This window comes from Manis javanica, chromosome 3 (genome assembly GCF_040802235.1).
Source record: "Manis javanica isolate MJ-LG chromosome 3, MJ_LKY, whole genome shotgun sequence".
Taxonomy (NCBI): Eukaryota; Metazoa; Chordata; class Mammalia; order Pholidota; family Manidae; genus Manis; species Manis javanica.
Genome location: NC_133158.1, coordinates 114,315,915 through 114,321,914, shown reverse-complemented (window position 1 = coordinate 114,321,914; position 6,000 = coordinate 114,315,915). Strand labels below are relative to the sequence as shown.

General features: G+C 42.0%; 1 long non-coding RNA gene across 1 annotated transcript in view; it reads right to left on the bottom strand.

Moving 5' to 3' along the window:
- Positions 1–2,182: 2,182 nt before the first annotated feature.
- Positions 2,183–6,000, bottom strand: part of LOC108405441 (uncharacterized) — a 62,861-nt gene continuing 59,043 nt past the window's right edge. Inside the window, exons 8-9 of the long non-coding RNA XR_012129287.1 lie at positions 3,801–3,895; positions 2,183–3,158 (exon numbers count right to left, since the gene is read on the bottom strand). This is a non-coding gene — a long non-coding RNA (uncharacterized lncRNA). The remainder of the gene's footprint in view (positions 3,159–3,800; positions 3,896–6,000) is intronic.

The window sequence follows — 6,000 nt, the reverse complement described above, 5'->3', positions numbered from 1 at the left end:
TCCTCCTGGGCTCCAGTCTGTGGTCCTAGAAACTCCGCAGCCTTTCACAACTCCTCTGACAGAGATTCACACATGGGAGCTCCTGAAGTTTTTGAGGCGGGACAAGAACCACCTTGATTCCTTTCACTAACCATCCCCTTTGTCTTTGTATGACAAAGTGTCCAATTTCACCTTTTGCTGTTTTGCCAAGACAGTCAGTCTCTATTAAGGATTCTCTCTCATCCATGAATTCCTAGCCTCATGGTCCAATATTCTGGTCAATGTCCCAACCACTGTGCCCTGTCCCCTGCAGGGCTTGACTCAATGGATCTGCTCCTGGCTTTCTGATCAAATATAAAAATGGCAGCTAGAGTTTGCTGATCGCACATAATTAAGAGCTACAACTAACTAGGTTAGCTGAGTGGTATAGACTGGAACATGCACTTGGCATCGGCAGAACTAGGTCCAAGTTTTGGTTCTGCTGCTTCACTGGCTGTTGACCTTGAGCAAATTGCTTAATCTCTCTAAGCCTCATTTGCAAAATCAAGTTAATGCTAACACCCATCTCAAGGGAGTTGTTGAAGCTAGTTTGTTTTTTTAAAAAAGATTTATTGAAGTTTCTGAGATGAATCCTTCTGGTGCATCTTATGAATGGGCTTCAAAAAAGCCCTCATTCTCTCAGTGCTTCCAGCGATTTATATGACCTGGGGAAACATAAAACACAGAGACTTTCTGAAAATTATGCATCGTCTAATGAGTCAAGCCATTCCCAGCACCTTAGAATGACACAAGAGCAGAAAAAGAACTATGGAAGGAAGGAAAGAAGAGAAAGAAAATGCTATGCTATGTGCAGTCTGGCCTCCAGCAACCGCGCCACAGTCTCTTCTCACTCGTGCAGTAACACCAGCCCCGGGGCAGCCTTCTGCCAGCAGCCTTGTCTGCCTTGGCCGGTCTGCCAGTTGGCAAATCTGTTTTAGCACAAAAGCTGAAGGCAAGTCTGCTAAGGGAAAAACACTGATATTTTTTTGTGCATTCTTTATCCAAAGAGGAAATGATTCAAACTCAAAACAACCGAAGATGCATTTGAAGGAACTGCCCTTTATGTCTGGGATTGGTCTTCCTTCTAAGGTGGCCATGGATGATGTGGTGTGAAAAAAATGCAGTTGATTTTAAAATATTCTCTAAAACCTTCAGTAATGCATCTGTAGCACACCAGCAAGAAAAACAGGAACATATCCATTTTTTTTCTAGTGGTCAAAAATATATAGATAATTCAGAGAAAGAATAAAGTTGCCAATAAATACATAATGGTGAAGTTCACTAATGATGAAAGAAATATGTAAAAACAAAACTGAAAACTCATATACTATAATCAGATTTGTAAATATTGAGAAAGATAATTAATGTTAGGGTAGAAATGATAAATCGGGCATTCTTCCCTACTGATGGGATTAGAGAAGAAAAACCTTCTCACAGCAATTTGGTAATATAAATTTACCATTTTAGAAGTTCCATATTTTTTGGATAGTAATTTAAATTCCATAAATACATTGAAGGGAAATGATATGATATGTAGGCATGTAGATATACAGACATATGTATAAAATTCTCATTACAGTAATTTTTGTAATACTGAAAAAATTGACAGTAGCCCAAATGCCTATTAAGGAAATTGATAAATGATAGTTCACCAATGGAATATTATATAGCTATTTCAATTATATTCTCAAAATTGTTAATGGCAAGGGAAAATGTGTGGTATAAAACTTTGCACATATGATTAGGTATCCAATTAGGTAAATATCCTAGATAGACAAAAGATAGACAAAAGAATGTTAAAATGAAATATACCAAAATATCAATAGCAGTTGTCTCTGGATGGTAAGATTACAGTATTATAGGTAAATTTATACTTTATATTTTTCCAAGCTTTTATAACTTGACATGTATAACTTTTAAAGTTATGTATTCAACTCACTACCATGTTATAGCAGAGCTCTAGCAGGCTGTGGATTGACTAATGCATGGACAGTTAGCTGTAAACTCCGATGTGCTAGATGGGGGAAGGATGCATGTACTACAAATGGTTCCATTCACTAAGATGTACAACACATACAGAGAGGAACAACTGATAAACAAGATTTTGAGGCAATGTAGGATTATGATCAGCACAATGCCTTCCACATAGTAGGTGCTCAATAAATGATTTAATTAACTTTATTAACAGATGAACAGAACAAGCAGTAAATGCTACTGGAATCAGACAGATGTGAATCCTGTGGCCTGAGGAAGAGAAAAAAACAGTCAAGGAAGGGTCCATAGAGGGGCTGGTATCTGCACTGGAGCTTAAAGGAGGGGCTACCTGTGTGCAGGTGTGGAGGATGGGGAGGGAAGGAAATACAGGCATTTCTCGGGGGCATCCCAGACATAAGGCCCATGGCCTCACTGGCCTGGTGGTTTCTGCATGCTCTTTTCAAGCCATGTTGGAGCCTCCCTAAATGTTTATCTTTTTTCTGGAGCAGCAAGAAGCAAATGGAGACACAGGGCTGTCGGGTCATTAGCAAGTGGCAATTGATGTATAAGGCAAGGCGATGGGCTCTGCATGTCCATCCCTTGGTCATGCTTTAATCTGAGGGCTGATTACAGTGGATCCTGAAGACCAAGTCCTACCTGATCCCTTCATCAGCCCCACACTTTAGAGTGTAGCCAGCACTTCAACACAGAGCCTTGCACTTAATCTCCCACCATCCTGTGTAGCAGGCTCAGTGTACAGGTAGGGAAATGGAGGCCCACTGAAGCAAGAGGAGATGCTGCCAGTTGAGCAGTAGCTAGTGATAAAACCCAGGCTTCAAGTCGGCCTAGGGCTTTTCCTCTTATTCTCCAGGACGAAGCTGAGATACATTCCTGGGGAAATACTCTTCTCAGAAAGCACTATCTCTTCTGTCTGTATTAAAGCAAACAAACAAACCCATCCATCTCATGTCAGCCTCTCCTCTGTGTATTGAAGTCCTATGTCCATCAGCATTTGGGGGGCCAGAAAGTCATATAAAACATCAAATGTGGTAGTTGAAGATTTCCAGAAGGGAAGATCAAACCCCATTCTGTGCATTTGGTTTGTTGGCAGGTATGAATGCTTCCTGGGGGGGCTCCTCTTTGCTTCCATCAAATCCCACAGAAATCTGTGAATCAGAAAAGAGGAAAAATTACTGAAAGATAATCGCAACATACCAAGGTGGGCTTGTCTGGACACTTAGTTCAGTTCTGAGCTTCCTGGTCACATGATAATCAACACAGTAATGATAAGGCAAGGACTTTCTATTAGAAAATAACTCTCTCATCACCAAAAAACACGCACGCACATACACATTCCAACACAACTGGAAACCAAAATAGAATTGGCCTCCCATGCTGTCAACCTTGTAAAGTTACAGGGCAAGAAGTGGTCAGGAGACAAGCCATTTCCTTTTAGTAGACAAGCTTAATTGTTTGAGTGAAATTCAGGAATATACCAACACAAATTCATAGAAGCTGAAGAAATTCATAAAGCTGTCCAAGAAATCTAAAGTATTCATTTTAAGATGAAAAACTTGAAGCCAGGAGAAAAGAGACTTGCCCCAAATGTATTTGGAAAACTGTAGCTTAGAATCCATACCAACAAGCTTGTGGTGTTCACCAAATGTTGCCCCCAAAAGGTCCTACCTGATCCACTTTTATAAATAGAAAACCCATGAATGTCATATTAACATTCAAGTAATTCACTTTCTAGAAAGCTGAAGAAGAGTTTAATTTCCAAAAGGCTCTGCCTGCCCCACCTGGCTTACTCTGTTAATCTCTTTATCTTTCTTCAGAGAAAATGCAGTAGTGAGCGCCTGCCTCCTTCTCAGGTGTCTTTTTCCAAATCCAGAATTAACAGGTCCTGATAAATAAAGGGGTTTGTTAGTAAAATTGGATTTGGGGGCTTGGGGGGGCTTTTGTTTTTTAATCCAGCGGTTCTCTCTTCCTTCCTTTATTAACCCTGGAGAAAGAGAAGTTAAAAAATATTCCTAGGTAAGCTATATTCACAAAGTCAGTGGAAGAACAAAACCTTCCCCAAGCCTAAACCTCTCCTCTGAATTCATGGTCTGAATGTTTAGAGTCAAAGGGTTCTTTCCTCTGGGCACTGTGAAATAGCCATAATTAACACTGAGAGAGGTAGAGTTTATGATCCAGTGGTATCATAGGCAGAGGGGTCAGCAAGCTGTGTCCTGCGGGGGGATTCCTAGTAGCAGCAGAGACCATGTATTCTGCAAGCCAAACATACTTACCGACTGGCCCTTTGCAGAGGTTTGCCAGCCACTCCATGCCCCCTCACCTTCATTCTCAGAGCCACCCACCAAGAAACAGCACTATTATTCTGATAGTCACTGGGACTTCAGCAAAGACAAGAAATTGTTCATGGGATTCCTTCTGGAATACTACCTGCAAAGAATACAACTTACTGGGGTGAATGGGGAGGGGATGGGAAGGGAAGGGGACTGTGGGACGACAGATAGAAAAGTGACCAAAAAAGCAAATCAGGTCAATGGAGAGAAAACTCCAGTGTCTGCGCACTCCCCCTGAACAAGCCCCCAGATGCTGTGACTGCTCCTCCTGCCCTGCCCCCTCCCCACCAGGAGCCACCTTGCACCAGCTCAGGAGAGGCAGTTGTGTGCATCTTACCTCAGCTATGTTCAGTGATATCACCTTGGTAAATGGATATCAACCATGATAGGATTATTTATACCACAAAAACCAGCAGAAGTTACAAACCAGAGCTCCATCCCCTAACCCCAAGACCTGATTATTAAACATTTCCCAGCATGCCATGGCACCTACATCTACATAGTATATACATATAATTTCACATACATGGCACCATGCACGCTTTGTGGAGGACGCTAGGTGTGCTGCCCCAATCCACCCCAAGCCCCAGACTGCAGCTGAAGGTCTGTTGGCTGCTCACAGCTCCCATGAAGTCTCTCTTCCTCTCCAGAAATCAGAAATTGCCTGACGCTGAAGGAAACTGCCACACCCTAGTCTGCTCCCTTCGGTAGGAGCACCCTCTGTGCACCTACTGTTCAGGGCTGCCCTGGAAAAGGTCCAGTTCAGGAAAACACCAGCTCCGAAGTTCCCCCTTGGGTTCAGCTGAGGCCTTTGTTGCAAGTTCCTGAGAGAGATAGAGACAGAGACAGAGACAGAGGGACAGAGACAGGAGAGACAGAAACAGAGGAGAGAGAGGGGCACAGGGAGAAAGAGACAAAGACAGAGGCCCACCACCAACTTCTTTCTTCTTCTCCTATCTTAAGTTCATCTGTTTCAGTTCATTGTTTCATGTACTTAAGGTTCTTTACAGAGTGTTTTTCTCAGACGGATGTTTAGTAATACTTTTTATTTTTTATCCTGACCATCAAGAAGTATTCTGAGTGGCTCTAGTATTTTATAGACATCTCCAAGTTCCCATGATCATACATGTGAAATGTGACACCCACCTCTTTCCTTTCCTTTGTAATTCATGTTTTCCTCTTTGTACTGAAGGGGCAAGAGGTTCTCTTTACACCTGCGGGGCAAGAATTTTATCTGGATGGGCTTAAGTATGTGGCTTTCAGTCCGAGCTGACCCCACAAGTTCTTCTTTTTAAATCTCAGATCCAGGTCTTTTCTCACTCAGGGACAATTATCTTCTGTCATTTGTCTAATTAGTCCCTCCCCTTTCTCTGTTTATTTTTCTCCTCCTGGAACTCCTATTATTGACATTTGAGGTCTCCCGGGTCTGCATTCTTAGTCTCTTATTTTGGCCTCATGATTTCCATCTCTTTGTATTTTTGTTCTATGTTTGGGATATTCTTGCCCTTGATCCCCTAAGTCAAAATTCTGTTTTAATTCATCTAATGAGTATTTCAGTTAAAAATATGTTTCGGTTCCCTCTTTTTTGGTCACTGTGTGTTAATGCCCTAGTTACTTCTGCTTCAGCTGTCCATCCCAGCAGGGTTACTTATTCCCTTGA